General features: G+C 31.1%; 1 protein-coding gene across 4 annotated transcripts in view; it reads left to right on the forward strand.

Annotated features, from left to right (window-relative positions):
• Window positions 1-4393: 4393 nt before the first annotated feature.
• Window positions 4394-24664, forward strand: part of LOC105200911 (atrial natriuretic peptide-converting enzyme) — an 85050-nt gene continuing 64779 nt past the window's right edge. The window contains exons 1-2 of one of the 4 annotated variants that reach the window (XM_039452418.1): window positions 4394-4606; window positions 5170-5336. The gene's annotated coding sequence lies outside the window, so the exon portion shown is untranslated. Of the gene's footprint in view, window positions 5337-24664 lie in introns of all 4 variants that reach the window. The other 3 variants (XM_026130022.2, XM_026130020.2, XM_026130021.2) reach the window with 3 other exon arrangements.

Consider the following 24664-nt stretch of genomic DNA (forward strand, 5'->3'; position numbering starts at 1 on the left):
CTAGTTGCATAATGTATTAATTAAAAGTACTTAAAATTCTTATGATTATTGTATTGTATTATTTAAAATTAGTTTTTCGATTATATACAATTTTTTCCCAATTTCGAATTTTCAAGAATAATCTTTAGAAATGTAATTTTTTCAACGTAAGTTTTAATGTTCATTGAATGCACATTATACTTGTTTGAGTAATATAACAGTTATCTTTTTGTTTGATTTAGAATTGTTTTTGTAATGTAGAAAAAAGCTAAATACAAGATAGTGTTTATAAAAGTTATGTCATATTCAACTTTCTCTAAGAGAACCCTTAAAAGCAAAATCCGCATTCGTGAAAACAAGCGTCTACCTGACATGCATTCCAGAGACATCAAAAGAAAAATTCATAACCGTAAAACAGGCATCTACCTGACATGCGTTCAACTCGACACAATACACTCTTTGTGGTCTACAAAAACCTTTACTCCCTTCAACTTTTATTTCTATGAAACAAAGTCTAATATATTTTCATGCAACAGTCAAAGTGAATAATAAATATTTAACATAAATCAATGCGTATTCATATGTAATAAAAAAAGTGATTACGCCTGTTGAAGGAAATACCGCATAGGATTTATTTATAATTTATGTTACTTTTTTGCAGAACTGGAAATAATTTTTTCATTTTTTTTCCATTCAACATTTTGAACATACTTATTGTTTTTTATTTATTTCTCTAGCTCGTATATACATATATATAATTAAAAAATAATTTTCTAGTACATCTGCAAAAAAAAATAGATTTATTTTACATATAGAATGTTGGCAATTTTTAAAAGGAAAAAGTACGTTTATATAAAAAAATTAAATTTATTATGCAAAAACCAGTGCAAAGTAACTTTTTTAAGTCTCAAATGGTTTTAAAAGTTAGAAAATATAAAATTTAATTTATTTATTGTTATTCGCTACAAATGTTATATAAATAAATGCGATAAGTGTTAAACATCGGGCGTAGGCAGAAAAAACATTGATACTTGATTTTGCCATTCTTTTAAATAAGCGTAGTGGACAGCATGCCTCTTTGCTAATGAAGGCTTTTCTACTTCTTGGATTAGGCGATACATTGCTCAATGCCCTTACGAAAAAATAACTATAAGAATACAAACAAATTACTAATATACTATTGAAAGACTGTCGAATTGAAGCGGGTTAATACGAATAATTTCACACGCTCTATTTTACGTTCTAATTAAATAATTTCATCATATGGCAATTTTTAATAATTTACATCTTGTTAATAATTGCAAAGTATGTACAATGGTAGAGAACGTTTCTGTTATTACCAGATGTGTTTCTTTTGACTAAATGGTTCTTGCGTTAGTCGCTATATTTCTTAGGAGGGCGTTAGCGTACAGTAATTTTATAATTGAATATTATTTATTTAAAGTAAAATTGTTTTTGAAAATCATCTATTTATTTAATCATTTAGTAATAAATTTATTTTTAGGAAATATTTTATTGCGTTTTTATTAAATTAAGATCTGTTACATTTATAACGTGCGGACATAAGATTGATGAACTTGTCTTTGTTTCCATCTAATTGCGACTTCAAACTATTGACTTATTAAGTTTAACGCATGCATATCGGAATTGTTTTGCTATACCGTTTCTTATTAACGGACACACTGCCACTATGAAAATTTTACACTGATTGTGGGTAAATTTTGGATTGCTGATTTACTACAGCATATTATAGTAATGCACTAAAGAGAACTCAAACTGTGAGTCGAAACGTCTGCGTCTTTTTGTAAAAATGACTTTGTAAAATTAACCAGCGTCTAATGTACGCCCTCTACCATCACGTCTAATTGTCAATAAATTTTATGTGCACAAAAAACGTCTCGTGCCGATTCTTATAGGTTAAACTTAATTCTGAATTATCTTTTGTTATACAGAATTTATATTTATTAATTATTGTTTATAAAATTATTTTTTTTCTGCTTTTATACTCTTTTTTGGCAAAAAATTTTATAAACAGTGTTTTTAATGTGTGCTGTATTCAATGAATGTGATAATTTAATTAAATCTTAATTCTCACGATATATATTATAGTACAAAATAAAGAAAACATAATTGAAAAAAACATTTTAATATAAAGAAACTTGGCTATATAAGAATACTATATTTATAAAGTAATAAATTTAACATTAAATATATATAAATTTGGAAAGAGAACAAGAGAATAAAATTTATTTTTGTTACATGAATGAAGAATTGAAAAGAATTAATATATTCTATTACTGCATATTAGGCCCTACACACAATGGAAGAATATTAAATATTAGGAATAAGAATTGAAATTTTAGAATCAGTTTGCTCAATAAATTTTGAATATAACACACAATGGATATTAATAAGATATCAGATATGTATTATACGAAACACAACATAACTTATTATTTATTATCTATAGTGTTTATTGAGAAAACTGATTCTAAAACTCTAATTCCTGTTCTTAATATCAAATATCTTTTCATTATTTGCAAGTCTTTATTTTAACCAATGACTGCTAACGACGCCTATAGGTGTCTGCTGAAAGTTTTGACCGTATTAACAAAATTTAATCGATAAATGTCACAGTCGGTAAAGTAAAATAATATGCTCCAAAAATATTTTATAAATTTATATCTTTTTAGAAAATAATAAAAATATTTTTAATAAAATTTTAAAGACATATTTTTAGTCTTGTATTTATATATTCATCGGCATTAATATAAATATACATGTATGTAGGGGAAAGTAGGGTTATTGTACGCACTGGGTAATTGTACGCTTCGTGGTTTGGCACCTTCCCGATGAATAAAACTTATATCACGACGATATTTGTAGGCTGAAGGCATTTTTTAAATATATAACCATACGTTATATCATTTAAAAACGTAGTTAATTTAAAAAATAAGAAAAAGTAAAATCATGATTTTTCTTGCGATTTTGGCGTTCAGAAAATAAGGCAATAAGTCTGTATTTTTACTTTATTCGTTTAATTTTGTTATACCTAACAAAAGTACGTTTTTTCCTGCGTTCTTTGAGCTATTGTTTATTAAATTTAATTAAATAGTCATCCAGTAATTGTTTATTTATCAAATCAAGTCCGCCGTCGACAATTTTACGCATCCATCTTGAAAGGCGTGAGACCACGTGAGATCAACTATAGTGCCACTAGTACAGTGTAGTGCAGTGTAGTGTAGTTAAAAGAATGGGCTATAACCTCATTTTTCCTCCGCGTCCATTTATCCAACCGCACGTACAATTACCCAAGGCCCGAGAAATTTTTTCGTTTAACCACTTGCTTCTTTTTGCTGAATATAGCATTATCAAATAAAAAATTGTTCAATATGACAATACATAATGATAAAAAAATGTTTAAAGTTTCTATTTCTGTACTCGTATCGATTTCAACTTTAAAAATCACTTCACTGCGATAAATTTCCCTTAGGTGCGTGCAATTTACCTACTTTCCCCTATAGGGTGATTATTGATGATTGTATCCACTTTTTACCATAGGAGCATGATTTCCCGACGCATTTGTAATTTTTAATATAATATGTTATAGCGATTTCGGCTGGGGCACACCGATTGCACATTTCAAGTGTCGGTGCAACTTTTGTGTTTGGCTAGTTAAATGATTCAGTCCCTCAATAGTGCCGCGTGTTCGTCTGGGCTCAATACACCTCATAAGTGCATATTGGGTGTACACAAAGTGGAGAGAAAATAGTCGGAGCCAGTTTGTGTGCCACCGGTAAGGTGGCACACCGGTGCGCCCCAGCCGAAATCGCTATTAGAAATACATATCCGTCGGTAAAGCATGCTTCTATGGTAAAAAGTGGGTACAACCATTAATAATCACTCTGTATTTGTTTATACACTTTGTGAGATTATACTTAAAATATAAAATAAATGAGATAAATATTCTATTCTAATTTTAGAGAAAAATATGTAAGGAAGCATAATATAACAAAAATAAGTTTATTTTTTTTATATTCCATTATAACAAAACATAATCTATCTTTTGATGTACATACGTATATGCAAATTAAAACTACATTTTATGCATGTGTACGTGTAATTAGTACAGAACGTAATAGCGTAACACGAACAAGAAGAAAAAAAGTCACAAATATTCTTCTTTTAGAGATCCTTCTTTTAACGTTTTCCAGTTTTTTCTTTTATTTAGAAATAGAAAAAAATGCTAAAAACGCAATTTTAAAAAATTTTTTATGCAACAAAGAATTTTTGATATTATGATCAACGCGATCTGCTCATGGGAAATGCCCAAGCATTTTCGCGACAAAAGGTATCCCCGCGTTCAGATGATTAATCACTTCGTGTGCAAGTGTGATGTGACAAACGCCTGGATGCAGATGTGTGTTCGTTCAATCTGCTTCGTCACTCGCACCGGAGATTTCCGTTGGTCCCGGGCTGCCGAGGTGTAATGCTCAGCTGAATTGTAACCCCGGCGGATGCGTGGGCGACAGCCTACATCGAACATCGGATCCGGGAGGAACGCTGGAATAGTTCAGTCACTGAAGGGAGAGTCGGCTCGTCAGTCTCGACGATCACAGAGTCCCTGGTAAGCCCGTGTCTGCCGAACTGTGTTTAGAATATTGCTCTGGCATTAATACGTTGCAATCGCGAGAACCGTATTTGCATTCATCGACATTGACGAAAGCGCCGGATCGTTAATAACGGAGAGACTTTTTCCCTTCTTTGAAATCTATCGACGTTACAATAACACAATTAGTTAATATAAAAACTATTACAATTATTTTTGAAATTCACGAATTCATAAAGTTTTGGAGATTTTGAAAAAATTAAGTTCGATAAATTGGGATTCTTCTCAATGGATTTTTAATTTTAAGTGCAAGACTTTGATATTGCGAAGTAAATTTAAGGAGTAATTTTTTTTTAATAAATTTATTTACTGCAAAGTTTGAGAGAAAAACTCAATACAATTTTTTATGTTCTTCTATTCGGAAAAATCAAATTTTGTCACGCACGTTTCGAAATACGGATAAAGACGAAGATGACATACCGCTTGTGAATGTCACCGCTGTCGATCGTGTATTGTGTGACAACCGGAAATTAAATGACACGTGCGAAAGTGTCAAAATATAATTGAAAATATTTTTGCAGACGCGATAATGTCGCTTATGGCGTGTAAATGACGATCATGACAGATAGTGTACATTCACAAACATTTACATCGAAATTTCTGTGCTGTTAGCTTATTGAAGGGACTTACTTTGCAATAGGATTGTTTAATTTCTCTAAGATGAGAAAAATTGCTCGAAAGTGATGGGGTAAGTACTTTATTTTGTGCTTTAATTAATCAACAGTCTAGAAACAATTTGTTCTCCCGATGGAGACAGCAAAAAAAAACCACATAATTAGAAATAAGCGATAATAAAATATCAAGTAAATGATATTGCGATATTAATATTTCAATCGCTCGTTACTTAAGAGATCGTAGTCAACATAAAATATGAAAATATGTGCCTATATAATATTCGAATAGTGAAACTCTTTAAAAAAAGAAAATCTTTTAATCCTGTGAACACATTTTCTGTTTGTCATCACATTATATTTGCTATTATTGTAGATAAATATAATACACTGAGAAAAAGATTTTGATAATAATAATTAAATTTTGGGGATACAATTTCAATTAAACGTTTACGTTTAATATAAAAACCAAATATTTAATAATATTTAGTAATTATAGTAATAGTAGCCAAACATTGTAATAGTAATCAATCAATTACTAAACGTTTACCAAATGGTAAACATGTAGATGGTTATTAAGTCTTACTAAATTTTGGTTATATACTAACCAAACATTTAATTAAAATTATTTTACCAAAACTACTCACTCTTAATTGTTATTATGAGACTCATTTTTCAGTACAGAACGTGTTTTGTTTTTAAGCTGTAATAATTATGTATTTAAAATCAAGCATCTTTTTTAATTTGTCAGCGGTAAGAAGCCCACGTGCAATGGCTTATTAACTGCAGCGAAAATGATCTTATTTTGCTACAGCTTTAGATAAGTAACTTTTAAATGTATAAGTAGATCCAAATAAACTTTTATACGCATGTTTGTTAGAGTTTTATTAATGTATATAAAAGTTTTGATTTTACTCGTAATGGTACTTTCTCATCAAATTTACAAATAAGTTCTACAAAACAAGATTTTACAAGACTCAACAGCAAATAAAAGATTAAATAGCTTTTAAACCAGTAAGACAATAATGTTCAAATTTTCATAAGTACTCAAACGTAATAATTAAACAATCTATGAAATTTAAAAAATTATAGTAATACCTTGAGATGTGACTTGCATTTTTAATAAAAAGTTTCTAAAAATTATTTAAAAACTAAAACGAATGATACATAACTACTCTTTTATTTTAAAGAAAAATTATCGATAGATGCTTTAGAGCTTAATGAAGTTTGCATTCTTCCATTACTTCTTTTCATTTTTATTACATGAAGTATTGCATGTGTACTTTTCACCGAGGCTGGGGAATTAAAGGAAATCGATAGAAACATTGAATTTAAGGAGTTAATTTAATAATTCATATTTGCAAAGTCTTTAGATTTCTGGAAATTTTATGATAAAATCTGTTAAAAAAAGTATTTAGTTATAAAATTAATTATAAAATACATAAAATTTTTCTAGATACAGATTTATTTTATATAAAAAAAATTCCTATTTCAACATGAGCAAATAATTTTCTATTTTATTATAATGTAAAAAAAATGTTATTATATTTTACTTGTGTATGTGTATGTGTGTGTACACTTAGTATAATAGTATGTACATTAGTTTATACATATATACATATATTTGTATGTATGTATGTATTGATTCAATAAAATCTGTAAGATTAATGCCTGCCAATAATTTATTTTACGCGCGCGCGCGTGTATTGTTCATATTAATATATATATATATATATATATATATATATATATATATATATATATATATACATATTGACTAAAATATATTAAGTAAAACCTGTAAGATTAATATTTGCCAATAAATATACTTTCATTGGTTTTTTAAATTACAGAACTCAGACGTAATCAATTTTTTTTGACAAGAGAATATTAAACGTTATTTTATTTGCATTATATTAATATATTTAATTGATGAAAAATAAATGTGTTCCTTTTTCGCAGCCGTGCTTTGAAACCTTTTTTCATGATAAGCGCGCGCGTTAAACTTCTAGGAAAATCCTGAAAAGACGATATTATTGCTCGTCTGTCTGCGCGAATTGTGCTTAACGGAGCCACCAGCTCCTTTGAAAGAGGATTATCCGATTTCGAGGATGACGCCGGGCGATTACGACAACGCAATGAAATGGTACTTCATTTTGAGAGTTCCATTGCCACACTATGTAAAGTCTCTTAATAATTGCCGGATTCCAATTAAATTCTTTGAGTACCGTTTGTCTCATTAATATGGTGGGTGCGCTCGATAGAGGCAGCTGGATTTATTCAGAAATCCAGAAGTCTCCGAAGGGGATGAGAACATATAGACCATTTTGCGAACGGGGGAGGTAACACGTGCACGGATAATTGCATACGAGCAGGAATTAATCGGAGCAACTCTTTTTGGTATGTTCTTCGTCTATCAAAGTCGATTGTACATAGATATACGAGTATTTTAATCGTAGATAAAGCGAATATGAGGGAAAGGTTTGATGCAACGTCCAGTCTCAGATTACACACTCTGTTCATCTCACTTTTTTGTCCATCCTCTCATTGTATATTGCATTTTAAGTACTTCGAATGATAGATGACACCTTGAAAAAATATATATTTATATATCTTTAATATATTTTTAATAAATTTCAAAACAATATATTTTCTAAGAAAAAGAAACAAAATTCTTTAGTATATCTCGTTCAGAATTTTTCCGTGGATTAAGTTTAGAACAACGCAGATATAAATAGCGTGGCATTAAGAGATTAAAATTTACAGCTGTCTCTGTTCACGTATTGAAAAGGGAGTTTCGTCGAACGTATTAACGAACTTATTTTATTGAACGTGAGTGATGACACGCGAAAGAATCGATTCGATTTTATACGTGCCGGGAGGGAGTATAAACGACAAGCCGGGAAATACGAGAGAATTTGCAGTGTTGCGGATGTAAATCATAATCACGGAATATTAACCGCGCAAAGTGCGTTCGCGCGTTTGCTAATGTCGATATCGGACTGGCACACGCCGCGGCCTGTCTGTTACGAGACAGGGGTTTCTCTCCATACCGGATTATGCTAAACATAATTATATGCGGTGTGCCTGCGCAGAATTAAAGCGAGTGCAGACCAAGCTTTGTTTCGGAAAATTCCAACCGAGCATCCGGAGAATCACTCTGATGCTTTGAAACACTTTATTTTTCGTAAAGTCCAAGTAAATCGTGTGTATCAGACAAATTTCTTATAGTTACCTGTGTTACTTTACATTAATTACATTCATCTTTTTATTGTAACACGATAACTTTAAATCTATTATATTTCAAATTAGTATTTGTATGTGTGTGAATTAATTTACTTCGGTATAATTTCGGTATTTTAGTTTTAAAGTGAAAAAACGTGAAGCACTTTGATATATAATTAATTTTAGAAACTTGAAATACGTAATTAAGAAAATATCAACACTTCTTTATTACTCATTAAGTTATTACGTAATAAAAAATATTCTACTATTAAACTAATTTAATTTGTTAATTAATACTATTGTTAAGAGGTATAACAATATATTGAATACCAAAATACACTTTTTGAATTCATTACAAAATAAGTAAGATATTGATCAACTATTTAATCCTTTCGTAACTGACTTCTATTAAAAAGAAGAAAAAAGCGTATTCTCTTCTTTTTAATTTTAAAATTAATTTTGCGCTGGTGGCGAAAGGAGAGCTAGCTTAATAGAGATTAAAAAATTTTTATTGGCTAAGGTGTTATTTTTCGCAGCAAATTCTTCGCAGTTCTTTAAGGGGAAAAGAGTCTCACATTCAAATGTAAGTTAGCATCATTTACTATTAAATTTATTATTAAATTAATTTTCAATTTAATAACGTACGTGATATTATTAATTCTTGCTCAACTTGGAACTGTGTTACGACCGAAAAATCTATTGGGCGTGCAATTTAGTGAACTTGAAAAGATAAATGAATCAAGAAATATCAGGATTAAAATCTAGCTATGACCGTTAAGACACTTCGTTTATATTGTGTTTTCACATTATCGAGCAAATAAATTCTTTATATTAAACAAATAAGTGATAATAAGACTCGTATGAATTCTCTTATAATAAAAAGCTATATTTAAAAATTTATATAAAAAAATCCTGTTATGGCATTAAAAACGTAGTGTAATATTGAAACTGATTAAAACGCATTTGAACGGATAAACTATTTTTTTATTTATAAAGATAGAAGATTCTGTGCTAGATATTTCGAGTATTATCTGTATCTGGAAAGAGTAAAATCAAATAATGCAGCGTATCGTTTCGTATAAAATACGTTTCTGTCGTTCGAGCCACTTTCCCTATCCGCGCAGACAAGCTGATGGATACACGGGGACGGTATTTACATGGATATTGAGTACCACAACGAAAGAATACGGAACATAGCAGGGACTCCGACGATAAAATCCTAGCTTCAGGAAAACGTGTTACGAATGATCAATAATCACGGGTCAACAGCGAAATATATCTTCTCTCACGTAGTGCTAAATGCGCGAAGCAAGCGTCTTTCGATTTGTATTACTACATTCAGTTACGTCGACGTTGAACTCCTTTGAAGCCTCATGTACACGCTTACTCTTATATGTTAATATGCGTAATTTCTCCATTTTATATTTACATTGTATACATTAAGATATATACGCGTGTGCATATACATACTTAAGAAATAAATATATAAGAATGCATGATAAATATTTAAAAGATTTATTATAATCTTTCCACGCAATTATTATATCTCTCGAACTGTTTGTTATTCAAAGAATTGTTTCAAAGAAAATTCTGTTTCGAGAAAGACATTTTAGAATGGATGTATGTTTTTTTTTTTTTTAATGGTAATAAAATTTATATTCTATTGAAATATATTTTTTTAATATTTTATTAATATAAATTGTAATATTTTACAAATTTAAAATATCTAGTAAATCATTGAGTTTTTGATAATGTACTAATTTAATACTTTTATATGTAGATTAACTAGAAGAATTATATTATGTGAAAAATTCATATAATTTCAAAAAAAAAAAACAAAAATTACGTTAAAATTTCAGAGACATCTCCACCTAGAAAAAAATTCATCATAAGATGTTTCCTTCGAATCAGAATAAGTAAATAAAATATATAATGAAAATATATTATACGATTTCAATAAAAGTTTACGTTATATTAAATGCAATCATGAGCTTTATTTACTTTTATATTTTATAATACATTTTAATTATATTTTATTTACTTATAAAATATAAAAGTAAATAAAACTTATAGTTGTACTTAATATAACGTAACCTTTGACTTCAATCAATCATAAATTTTATTTACTTTCATATTTTATAATATATTTCACATCAATTACTAGTACGTATTTGCACACCGAAGAGATGCATAAATAATAGAGAATTAAAATAATGATAAAAGTAACGGCTGAATTCGTTACAGTTATTGTAAAAATGCAATGATGTTACTGTTATCGTTACAGACAGAAGAAAGCAACGATTGTTACTTGTCTAAAGAAAATGATAATAATAGCAACGACGTTTCAAATAACAATATTAATAATATGTATATTACGTACGTATATATACATCGGGAGCAGTCACCTGCGGCTTTCTTTTCTTATTCAAATTTATTTTTCCGTTCAATGCACACATACAATTAACGAGATTAGCGTTTCCATAAAAGAGTTACGACCTTCCGCCAAACTCGCGGTCGCATTCCTAATTTTGCGCCGATAACGGATCACTTCCCTCACCCCGTTGCCGGCACATCTGCGCTGAACGCGCGGATCAGCGGTTCCGATCGATTTATCACCATCGGAACCGCGTTTAGTCCCGCGGAAATACGGTCGTCTTAAATTGAAGTCGTCGTCGCCGACTTCGCGAGAAGTTCCGCGTACTTCGTTGCTCCGAGACGGAACTTTATCGACGTGCGCGTGAGATGTGATGCCCATCCTATTTTCTCTTTTTTTTTCCCCTCAATCTCTTTTCTCGGGAACCTTCTTAATGCTTTTCATTGGTAACGACTCGTCCGCTTTTCTTCGAAATATTCGAGAGTTAGTGGAGCAGTGGTCTACAGATTTCTATTTCTTGTGCATTCCACGGACGCACATTACGTGAGTCAATTGCATTTAATGCCGTTTACCGCACCTGCAGCTTTACGCGGTATTTTAATGATTAAATACCCGCCTAATGCACAAATGTGATTTAGGTGTTGCACGTTTGCGTCCCGGTAGCACGCTGTAATAGCTGTTAAGGTAAGAATTTATCGCTGGATATTATCATAAAAATATATCAACTGAGGGGATGATCTTAAATCAAGGAAGGTAAAAGCTGGTATTTAGGCAAGAACCGTTAAGATTAATCGCTTAATTATAACTATTAAATTTTTTGGTAGCCACATGCATTCTAATTAATCGTTTTAGAAATATATATATATATATATATATATATATATATATATATACATATATATATATAAAATTATATTATGCATATAAATATGCATATATGTACATTCCAGAATCATATATTTTTTACTTTGATATACCGATTAAAATTATATTTGCGCAGGCATTTAGCTGGCTAGCTAAAATGCTTTTAATTCGCTAAAAGGCACTAAAATGTTTTTTTATCCGCTCACACGTGCTTTAATCTGTTTCAATATTGAAATGTTTTTAGTGTCAAAATAATATTTTGTTACAGAGAGAATTTTTTACTAGACAATTTATGTGTAAAGTACCTAAGCCGAGAAAGGTTCAGTAGTGAATAAAGCCTACTACTGAATTGAATTTAGCATGTAAAAACTGTTTAATGCACTTGTGACATGTAAGATGTATGTATAAGCTGTTTTTACAAAAATTTCTTCTAAACTTTATTAATTAATTTAACGTTTATTAACATTACAATATTATTCAATTTGCTACAATTAACTACAGAAAATAGACTATGTGTATATATAATTTTTTAATAAGTATATTTTTAAGAAACAACTTATTAAATAATACTCAGATACATGGTCATTGTTATAGTTGTTTTTATTTGTTTGTTACGTATGAAGCTTATCATAAACAACAATAAATTTTAATGCTAATATTTAGAAAGCTAAAGTTGCACTCAAATGCAATCTTAGAAATTTCTGAAGATTAAATAAAGATAATTATGATGTTTGATAGTAGAATAAACCTTAAACGATTTTGATTGTGATTAATAATAATGTTAAAATCTATTTAGAGCAAAATGTTTAATTTTTAATTTATTTTTAATTTGAGCCTTATTATATTTAAATGCGTATAATAAGGCTCAATGTTATAATTAAACATTTTTTTTTTGTTTATTTATAAATATTTTATATATAAGATATATTTTATTTTTGTAATTAAATAAAAATTTTATTCTCATTTAGTTTATTTTAATGTCATATTTCAATGTAAATAGATTAACAAAAAAAAATAAAATTAATTAAGTAAAACTTATTGGGTAGCTCTCTATTGGGTACCTTATATCAAAAGAATTTTGAAGTCAGTATTGGATTTGAAAAATTCACGTGCAGATAATGACTTTATAGCAGACAATGACCTATTTAATTAAAGATGAAAAAGTACATATTAATATTTAATTTAATTCCCAATCAATAATTTGATGATTGTACTAATTTAATTAATTTAATAATAGTAATCTATTGTATTATAACTATAAAATAATAATAAAACGACTACGACTGATAACATATTCAGGATTATATCTAGTTAATATAATGAGATGGAAAATAAAACTTAAAAATTTTCTCCCTTCTTTGACTTCCCCTTTTGAGAAACTCCGTATTTTTCCATTCGTATCTCGGATTGAGGTTCAAAAAGTTCAGAGAGTGGATGGGTGAAAGGAAGGTGATAAATTCCGTGGGTGGAACTGCAAAAGGGAACGCTAAGAACTTGAAAAGTTTTGAAGTGTCGATCATGCGAACGTAAATTCTGTTCCTGTAATATTCTACTTCTTCGTTGCATTTATAATACGTCTTACATACTTTTTCCTAGGTAAAAGAGATATTATTATTTTTTTTTAGTATGAAAAAGTTTCTACTAAAAAAATATGCAGAGTGCATCTAGAGAAGTTGCTTTAAAATTTTCAATTTGTCACATCGTTTTCATTTATGACAAAAAAGTACGCTTCATTTATCGAATGTTAATGTTCATGGTACTTGAATGGCAACATCATTTTTCATGGCGATACCACTTTAATCTTGAAATTCGAAAATAGAGGTCAACTGGAGAAACGTATTGCAAGTCTTACCACGTCCAAGTACGCGGTTTTCTACTGTCAGGCCTTTAGAATTTTCGAACTCTCTGTGGATTGCGTCAAGGGGGGGTCGCTATGTCGATACGTACCACTTAAGCGGATGCATACTGCGCCGCGGATGTTGGCGCGAATCGAAAGAAACAGGAATGGGAAAACGTGGTCCGCGCACTTGAGATCCTTATCACGTGCGATCCTTACATGCACGTGCTAGTTTCCTCCACGGACGTTTTACTGTCACGCATGTTGCAAAGCAGCCACGTGAAATTCTGGATTTCGTATACCACGGCAAATATACCTGCCTCTTCCGCAGTTGTGCCGGACAAATGGTGATTTCTTTTCCCTGCTGGACGCGTGACTATCTTTTTACGTAGCTTCGTAAATACTGAACGTGCCAGAATTGCCAGACGAACGAGTGGAACGTAGCACAATTCCCCGTGAAGTTTGCAATCGATTATAGGTGAAAATATCGAGATACTCACTGATTTCTAGTGTCATCTCGTTTCAAAAATTAAATTTTAAAAGTAAAAATACATAACGCTCGTAATTTAAAACAATTTGACAAAGTCTGACAAGAGAAAAAGATAAATATTAAACTATCTAACTGTTAAAAAATATATATAATTATTTAAATATAATATAAAATAATTTTTAAAGCGATTTTTACATTTATTAAAAAATAATGGATATTTTGTCGTTGGATGACATTGTCGTTTAATAATCTTGTCACGTACGCGAGTTCATCAAATAGGGATTCGGGAGTTAGAAATAGACGTATGGTTTTGCGACGGAAGGAAGAAAAATTGTATCCGTGTGAGAAATAGAAACTGAAGTCTTGCTAGTATAAAATACATTTTGCCATATTTATTTTATGGAAATCTCGGATATATATATATAATTATCTATTATCGTCGTAATAAAAACTTTTAATTTATTACGGTTTATTAAAGTTTTTCATTTTTAATACTACTAAAATATCAAGATAATTAAATATTGGATTAAATTATTTTATTGTATGTATAAAAAGTTGTAAAAATAACAAAAATCATAAACAAAATTTTATTAGTTATCTACTTTTAATATCCAGACTTAATTAAAACTTTTTAACGTACAACAAATAAGTATTTCCTTAATGCGTTTCTTATATTGCATTGCACACTAGTCGTTCTTCTTGCTTCTTCTCGTGATATTTATAGCCTACGGCACGTCAAGCGCGAAACTTTGGCTAGTTTATATGCTACTAATTTGTATCCTCTAACACTGGAGTAGTTTCATGTTGCGTGTAACTTATCTCAAAGTTATTGGGATAAGTAATTTTATCGCATTATATCGAAAAGCAGGGATTCAGGGAAACTTTCTTTCCGACACGTGCTGCGAAACAATCTTCTATATTACCACAAGAGGGTTAGAAGAAAAAACTTTTTTTGATGTAATAAGAGAAGCAGCGGAGCAAACTCGATCTGATCTACAATTAAGATATTCCCGAGTTCAACTGATTGATAGAAATCTGATTTCGTTGCGATGTAAAAAACTTCGGAACATTTCCATTTCATGCTTCAATTCCTATATGCACGCGATGTATGTATAATATTGAATCATAATTAAATTTATCAGATTTGAGAAAAGAGAGAAAAGTTGCGACAGCAATTTTTTAGTTAAATGCATTTCGTGCCATACATATTTTCTGCCGAAGTTATGTAAAATATTAAATATGTGAGGAAAAAGACTAAAGAATACAAATATTGTGAGAGGACAACATAATATTTTTAATTAAGTTACAGTCACGTACCTTACAACTGTTTATTAAAGATGTAAGTATCGCACCTCAAAGTATTAAAAAAAATTTTCAAAGTTTATAGATTGTTCAGTTATTATGTTTAAAATTGTGTAAAATTTTAGCATAATTCTCTTATTAGTTTTAAACTTATTTAAGTTTTTGTTTATTTGTAATTATTATGTAAAATTGTGTTTTATCATACTTATGCTTTGATGAAAAAACAGTATTAAGAATAAAATAAAATTTTGTACATATATACTAATAAAGCTTCAAAAAATATTCAAGAAAAAATCTATTTAGATCTTGTTTAAATGTTATTTATTTCAAATTGCAACAAAGTAGAGTCATTTTCACTACATAAGTCATTATAACTAATTTTTTAATTGTTTTCTTCTTTACAACTGGTTTCAGAAACAAAATCTGAATTTTCAAAATTTTTAATTATATATCATAATTGTTAATTAGAGAAAAGAAAGAATAAATCTAAAAAGCCTCTACAGTTTTTAAATTTCGTTAACATTTAATTGGTACTGTACAATCAAAACAACCTTAAAATAAACAAAAGTAATGAGATATATTGCGTCAATGTTAAAAAATTTTATTTATTTGGAAATATGATCGTGCCAACTAATAAAAATAAGTGAAATACAGTTGCAGATAATAGTCGAATTTATTACACGAATTTATTTATATTCTGTACAATTATTTGAATTCTACAAATTATATATATGCACTTATTTTTTTTCCTTGTCAATAAATTATAGTTTAAATGTTAATATATCGCATATCATCGCATATCAATTTCTTTAATTTTAAAGTGAAGAAAGTGTTTATTACTTTTTCTGTATGATATATGATATTCTGATTTTCGTTAAAAATATATTGCATAGTATATTGCAACGCAAATTTCTAGCAATTCAAGTAAGCAGAGAAATCGAGTTTGCTTAGTATTTAAGGAAGGTTGAACTGGTTTGATTCACATGATATGTAGCTCGCTCGACAAATTGAAATGTCTCAGATACTCTATCGTGTCCTGCATAATATCGCTGCAATAGTGGCCGTCTTCTTTATGGAAGAATTTGTAGAAATGCTCTAGTAAGGTAAATAAACTGCAAAATGTAAAGTTTACAAATACTCTTTGTATTTTTAAAAATCAACCACTAATGCGATTGCTAACGCTTAAGCGTTTAATATAGAGTAAATATGGCTCGTAAGGTAAATAAACTGCAAAATGTAAAGTTTACAAATACTCTTTGTATTTTTAAAAATCAACCACTAATGCGATTGCTAACGCTTAAGCGTTTAATATAGAGTAAATATGGCTCAATTATTAATATAGTGTCCCAAAACTGCAATTTTGATCTTCAATACCTTTTTAAGTATAAATTATGTTATTATACTGTTATATTGTATTTAATTTTATTTGAATTCTTAAAGAGTCTTTTTATTTATTGTTATAATTAAGGCCAATCAAACTATGCTAAAGGTATATTTTCTTAATTTTTTTTTGTTTGACTAATAAAGAAATGAGCTAGATATAAATTTGTTTTATAAGAAATTATACATTTTAAGCCCTGTATGTTACAATGCATTTTACATACAAGTGCATATTTTAGCATATTTCACTTATAAGTGAATATTTTTGTATATTTTACTCACAATTAGATAAGCACAATATTCATATATTTGACATTTTTACATTTCACGTTGTTTCCTGATTAAAGTTTACGATTAATTTTTTCTCGTGTAATAATAGACAGATTACCTAAATTAAATTAAACTTATTCTCTAGATCCTAATTTAAAAAATTTTTTATTGGCGTCAGATTATCAGATATGTTTTGCACTAAAGAAAATTTTGAAAAAAGAATACATCCGTTTTTAATGGAAATTTATCAAGGCTGAGACTTCTTAGATTTTTTACTTTAAATTACTTTATAATTTGCCTAAAAAAAATAGAGGAAAGTACTGAAACATAATCGGGATTATTTTTCATAATTAAATTACATTGATATTTTTGCACGTATAATACATGTTATGCGAAAATAAAGAATGGGGTGCTTTTAATCTTTAAAAGGCAAAAAGTCGATCCTTCTAAAGTTAATATAAGACTAATTTTTGTTATATTTACTTATTTTAATCGACTAAACTAAATAATAAGAAATTAAAACAATATTAAGATAAAAATGAATCAGTTATTTATGTTAGTATAATGCGCAGTTTACTATCTCCAGTCATCCTACTTGCACGATAGTACCATAATGTAATATTATCTTTTTGCGCATGAAATCTCCCCCTTCCATAGCAAAAAGTTACAGCGATATCACGGCGAATGTCATTTGATATCGCTATGTGATATCATTATGCATCTTTTATCACAGCTGCATAATCACGGCGAAATTACTCTGCGAGAAAGCAGGCATTCGCACGTCACCATGATTTCACCATGATATCACTGTAACTCTTTGCTATGGGGGATCAATAATACGTACGTGTCCATTATAAGGCATATGCCGCTTTGCAACGTAACCTGTCCTAATGAAGGAATCGTGGGAAACGCGCGTATTCTTTGAATATCCTATTTTGTTATATTACATTGCGGACTCGGTACGAAGAATGAGTAATTCGGAGTCACTCGGAGTAACCACCAATTTTTATTAATGATACACACAAAAATGAATTCTTAATTCACGTATATTTTTATTCTTGAATGCTGTTGGTATTCATTTAAGTATGAAATGCTCTTCAATTACAATTGTTCACTTGCATCAATAATAAATATATTTGCACAAAGTATACCTTATTCTTATAATCGTATTCTTCTTTCTAATATCATATTATTCTCACGACAAGCTCAATCACATTATTTGAAAGCTATTTATTCTTGGATTAAGAATTACATATTTAAAAGTGCGATCTCGACTTATACTCGAAGCTCACTTGTTTCGCGTTCACGGGCAACAGTGTGCATGACAACCTAGTGGATTTCAATATGAAGCAAAATGATTCACTCTCTGTTCAAAAATAATTTTGGTTATTACTAGTAAAAATAAAATACAGTTAGCAGAAGTAAAAATTACTGGCATTGCGTTTCTTCCACCAGTAAAATCAGTAGACGATCACAAATAGTTCGAAACGTCATAAAGATTTTCAGGTTTAAAATTGCGTTCAACGTTACCGCAAGTTTGTAGTAACATTGCAGAAATCTTTTGTAACTTCTATACAATATTACAATGTTTCAAAGTTTACACAATGTTTCTCTAATCTTCCGTGCTTAAAAAGTATAAGAAATCGGATAAGAAATAATAGAAACGCATAGAAATTTCCTAAAAACCTTATAAAATTTTATATGAATCTTTAGGTTTCTGTCAAATTTCTATATGCTTCTAGCATTTCTCATTCGATTTTTTAAGTTTCAATGATGGCTTATGATTCTAACCTTCAATAGGTTAGATTCCTAAGACTCTTGGTCGTTCAGGCAAATAACTAGAATTTACTATTTGTGTGTTGATGATGAATACTTGGATCGATATACGTTGCTAGACCTCGGTTTTTTTTTCACCGTTGCTTGGAGATGTTTTCCAGCCGCGGCGAAGTTTCCTTTCTTGATGAAACGCCCTCAGGAATCGTTGCCTTATCATACGCGACACGTCGAAAAAAGCCTCTGGCGATTCTAGTGGAAGATCAGATCAAAGCCGCCTTTACTTTCAATCAATGTGACGCGAACGCGGAAGAATGTGATAATGGAGGTTAATACGCTATAACGAACGTAAGCAGTGCAGAATCGTGTTTCATCTACTGACAAACGAGTGGCACAATGCAGAGATTCGTAGGATCTTTACAGATATACCAGGCAGGAAGTGACGCGTTACAAGTAACGAATTACCGTCACTTCTTTTACCTTTTTATAATAACGATTTGATAATGATGTTACAATTTTCATCAGGGTTGGAATTTTGGACAAGTAACTCGTTGTCATTGTACATTACTCATTGAAAGAAGTAACTCGTTAGTTGATTTGGATTACGGTAAAAGAAACATAATTCGTTATCATTATACGTTACTCAATAAAAAGAGTAACTCGTTTTAGTTAACTCGTTACGATAACGAGTTACTTTTTTCCAAGAGTACCGCATAATGAATTAATTGACAATTTGTTTCATAGCCTCTCCATTACTATTACAAAAAAATTATAATATTTAGGAAAGACTAATAAAAGTCAAGTGCGATTATTAATGCACGTGAATTTGAATTATAAATGAAATTTATAAATCAAATTAAAATACGAACGTTTTTCGATTCACTTTAGAGTTATCGTATTCTAGTTTACGTTCAATAAAGTTTGCAACTTTTCGAAAAAGATTGTAACTGTGCATCAATAACCGCACATGATTCTCATAGCCTTTTTTAAATATTATAACTTTTAATTCTTGAGAACCTCTTTATAATTTTATTAATATAAAAAAATAACGATAATGAGTAACTGGTTACTTAAATTCCCATCTCTGATATCAAGGGTGAAGGGCAGTCTTTCCGTGAGCGTCCGTTCTTGTCAGATGGGAAAAAGGGAATCTTGCTACAAAGCACCTCTCTTTCTCCTCGTTCCTCTCTTCTTTAGATTCTCGCCTCTTCTTTGAGCGCATGCTTTTCAGGATTTCCGCACGATAATATCTTTGTTCGAGTTTGATCGCGACCGGCGTTAATCAGCGCCGTTACTTCTCACACGCATTTGTCCCCCATAATTTTACAAATCGGTATCTCAATTCTTTCACTCAGATAGTGAAAAAGTTTTTTATCTCATTTAGCGCCGTGCGGAATTATTGAGATAACTCTATCATTTAGCATGCAATACATGTATATAAAAAAAAAATTTTATATATTAACATTATTAAAATCATTTAAATTTTTGCACTCATTTAGTTCCTCTTACGCATTTATTAATCACAGCTACATATTACATTACAAGAAACTTACGTAAATATCTATAGCCTTTGCAATGCCCTATCCATAGAAAAATGTACATGGCTTTAGGTAGCTGTTATTATAAACTATGCAGTATTTTAAACTACGCCGTACGTACTTAAGTTTAGCGCGATTAATTCGGTAAAAGTAATCCTCGTCGTCGCCGTCGTCGTCGTCGTCGTGACGTTCATGTTTTTGAAATTTCAGGTCGCTTCTGCGCCATCATTCACGCTGTCTTGCGCTGACCTAAACGCAATGTCATAAAGTGGGGTGCCCGTGAGAAGCAGGTACCCGCTTATTGCGCTTTTCAAACAAAAAAAGAAAGAAAGAAAGAAAAAAAATAATCGCGAGTTTTTGCATTATTATAGTTCGTCTGCGCGCGACGCATTGCACGTCACGAGCGCCCCGTGCCGCGAGTTATGAAATATCGCGAAACGTCCAGGGGGAGGATGAGACGGGGTTGCGCGGAATAGTAGGTCAGCGACGGCTGACTACCAAACCACAGGACGCGAGAGTCCGCGCCGCGCGGCGGTAAAAGGGAGAGAAAATGCACCTCGAAATTTTGGCCGAGCGAGCACTGGACTTTACGGTTGGCGTGTCGCAAAGAGAGATGTCCCCATTTTTTTTGCCGGCCTTATGAATTATTATCTCAACGCGGCGCGGCGCGCTTTCGTGACCGCGTGGTCTCCTCACCGCTCGATGAGCCTCCGTCGATGAACCGGAAATTGGCGGAATCTAGATGCCGGGATGGAAATTAAAACTCGTGCGCGGACACGACGGCGAGCACCTTCGGCTTCAGAGAGTTTCAATCGATCGTGCCTCTCCGTCTCTCTCTCTCTCTCTCTCTCTATCTTTTACGAGCTGTAGTTTCAAATAGCACCTTCGTTATTTTTGTTTGCAATGATGAAGTCGCTAACTTCTATTGTGTGAACAGCAACGTATAGCTACAACCGTACATTCGTTAATGTGCTCTGCAGTACATTAACGAATGCACAGAGTTTAGAGATTCAAAAAAGTCTTTTTTGACATTTATAAAAAAATAAGGATTATAGTAATTTTTTAAGGAAACTTTTCATTGTCAAGCCAGGAATTTTCAAAAAAAAAATTGGAAATTAGGTTTTAATCTTCTTAAAATTGCTTTTATCTACTAATGTAATCTAAGGACGTATGGACCATATTAAAAAAAAACATTATCAAAAATATAAAAATTTTATAAAATATTCTAGTATTACATTCAAGTATCTGTGTAAAATTTAAACATAATTCACTTACTGATTCAAAAGTTATTTAATTTTTTGTTTACTCTTGATTTTTATATAAAATCGCATTTTGCAAAGATAGGAAAATAGCCTTACCAAAATTAAATCAACATTTTTACATGTACCAATAAAATTTAAAAAAAATATTTATACCAACATTCATTTAGATTTACTTACTGAATTAAAAGTTACTTATTTAAAACTGCAGCAAAATATAATAATCTTAACTGCAAAAATTATAAATCAAATTGTTCATTGTTTTCTCCTTTGCAGCTAGTTCGAGGGTCAAAATTCGGGCATTCGCGATCAAAATTTTTGTTATTGATTAGAAAAAGAAAGAATAAAGCCTTTAGTTTTTAAATTTCGATAACTTTTAGCTTGTATTGTATAATCAAAATATCCTTAATATCAAACATCATACAGAAAGAAGTTAACTTTACTACATTTCTAAATATTAATATTTATAAGCTTGACTGACAATGAATAGAAAAGAATCAGCACTCGATAGTTTTTCTTTTTTAATAAAGATTACAGCATATCGAGAAATAGGAAGAAATGGAACAAAATAAAATTGCGAAACCAATTCTTTGTTCAGAAGATTATTTAGTGAAACGAATTTCCATGAAATCCTCTTAATTTCAAGCGCCTCAATATATCTTGCTGCGGTCATTTTCGCTCGACCGACGGGATGAGATGCTATGTTTACTCTACTTTAATACCAACGGCAGAGTGAAGCGAACGTAACGACCGATCGGAGGGATTTAAGGGAAAGATACTTCTTATTCGTCTATATATCGAGGATATCTCCGTCCAATTAATCCTTCCAATTAATCCTTCTTGGATACACTATCTAGACGGAGTTTCTTAGATCCCGTGTGATTTCTAAATGCACTTGATAAACTGCGAGGTAAACAGAAGAGATTTCGCTGCCGTCTCAAATTCGGTGGAAAGTGGACGCGCGCGGCATTGAAATCTGCAGAGTTCTTCTTCGGGAGAATTGTGTCGCGCAGGATCATCATCCGTTTAAAACTTTTCAGCACTCGACGTTTCGATAACGAAGACTCAAATTAAAATCAATAAATCTCGATAAGTCAACTAAAAGTTGGTAAGCTTCGAATAAGTGAAGATTCCGTTTGCTCGGTCCATTTTAAATTGAACACGACGGATTGGGGCCACCATTTCGCATTCGTGCCTTCAAGCTTTGTTACTAGATGCGAATTAATCATACATGCTTCCAGAAATATTACTATCAATCGAAACATTTCAGTCACGATTAATGATGGGCTCAAGTTCAATGTTTACTCAAAAATTTGAGTCAAATCTAATAATGAAGTTTTTTGAATTTCAAGCAATATTCATAAGAAGTAATATTTCATACATTGCACTTTTGAAGTATTTGATACCGATTAATTACTTTAGAATTTTTTAATGAATGCGAGGATTCGAAAGAGTGCTTATACACTGAAAAAATGTGTTAATTAAATTTGTCAACTTGATTAAATATTTATATATTTAAATTAAAACTAGAACTTAAAGCTGGAAACACCATTATGGATCACATAGTATTACCATAAGAGGTGACTTACCGACTGCACTCCATGCAATTTATGTGGAGTAAAGTCAGTAAGTCATCTCTCATGGTAAATAGTTGTTTCAACCATTATGAATCATCCTGTATATATATAGTTATTATAAATATATATACAAATGTTTAAACTAAGGTTCAAGTATTTTATATATTTAAGTTAAGTACATAAATACACTTGGACTAAAAAAATTTAATCGGGTTGAAAAATTTATTCAAGTTAACAACTTTTTTCTCGTTGTAACTTCTATACTACTCGCAAAGAATTCTTTACAAGTGGTTTTTGAAAAAGAAATTGTTGAAATACTGGAAATAAAGTTTTTAGTAAAGCGTACTCATAAATAAAGAATTCGAACACTTTTTGTTCACTTGTAAGTAACACTTTTGTTTTTCGAGGTTACTCATAAAAGGTTCGAACCCATTTCGCCTAGGGGTTCGAGTATTGCTCTTATTTTTCGAAGTAATCGCGGAGAGTGTTGAAAGCTGCGCAAGCAGATTCGAACCCACTTCGAAGATACTTAATCCCATCACTATAGGCGCAATACTTCCCTTCCCGCGATCAGTTGGTTAGGTTTCAAATTTAAACGTCTCGATATGAGAGTGCGAAACGTTATTTCGCGCGATAGAGCTTGGGTTACGAGGCAGAAGAAATCAGAAATCCCGGAGATATATGGCGACGCGTTAACGAGGCACGTTACTTCGACGTCCGCGAGAAGAGAAGACGGCCGAGGGGTCGGTCGCGCCTTACCTTAGCTCACACGGAGGACGGGAAGCGATATTTTATGTCAGGCCGGTAACTGGCACCTGACTCTCGCGCCTTTCCTCTTCGTCGTTCTCGGATCAGCAAACGAGAGAAACGGGGAAAACGTTGAGAACGTGTAGCTTGGAGATAAGACGTGGAAACGAGGGAAAGAGAGAGAGAGAGAGAGAGAGAGAGAGAGAGATGGATAAAGAGATCCCGGAAATATTGAAGGAGAGGATATACGGTGAGAATTAACTCGAGATCACACGGGGATGTTCTCTTCCGTGTTCTCGTCCGTCTACCCTCTAAGGACGCGGCCGTGAGATCGTGCGTGGAAAGGTCGGCGCGAGCGAGTCTTCAATTGTTTTTCGATATCTTATGGCTAACCCGACTCCGAATATCGGGTAATCCAGTTCCTTCCCTGCGGTTGGAGTGAAAAAATAACGAGCCCTCGCGACTGTTAACGTGTGCACGACCGCGCGTGTATATGTTACAACGTCTGTCGTCTCTTCGAATCTTCACCTAGTTTTGTTGCGCCGAGATGACAATGCAGAATATTTGATATTTGAAAAAAGTAATTACATGTCTATTATTTTTTCTCGCTTACTGTAATGGGATTCACACGAATAAAAGAGTTTAATAATAATAATAATAGTCAAGTTACTAAGCTTTAGTGAAATAATTAAATGTTCGATTCGTACAATCAAATATTTAGTAACCCTTTAGTGACCGTTTAGAGATCGATTGGTTACTATTATTATGT

Source organism: Solenopsis invicta, chromosome 8 (genome assembly GCF_016802725.1).
Source record: "Solenopsis invicta isolate M01_SB chromosome 8, UNIL_Sinv_3.0, whole genome shotgun sequence".
In the NCBI taxonomy this organism is placed as follows: domain Eukaryota; kingdom Metazoa; phylum Arthropoda; class Insecta; order Hymenoptera; family Formicidae; genus Solenopsis; species Solenopsis invicta.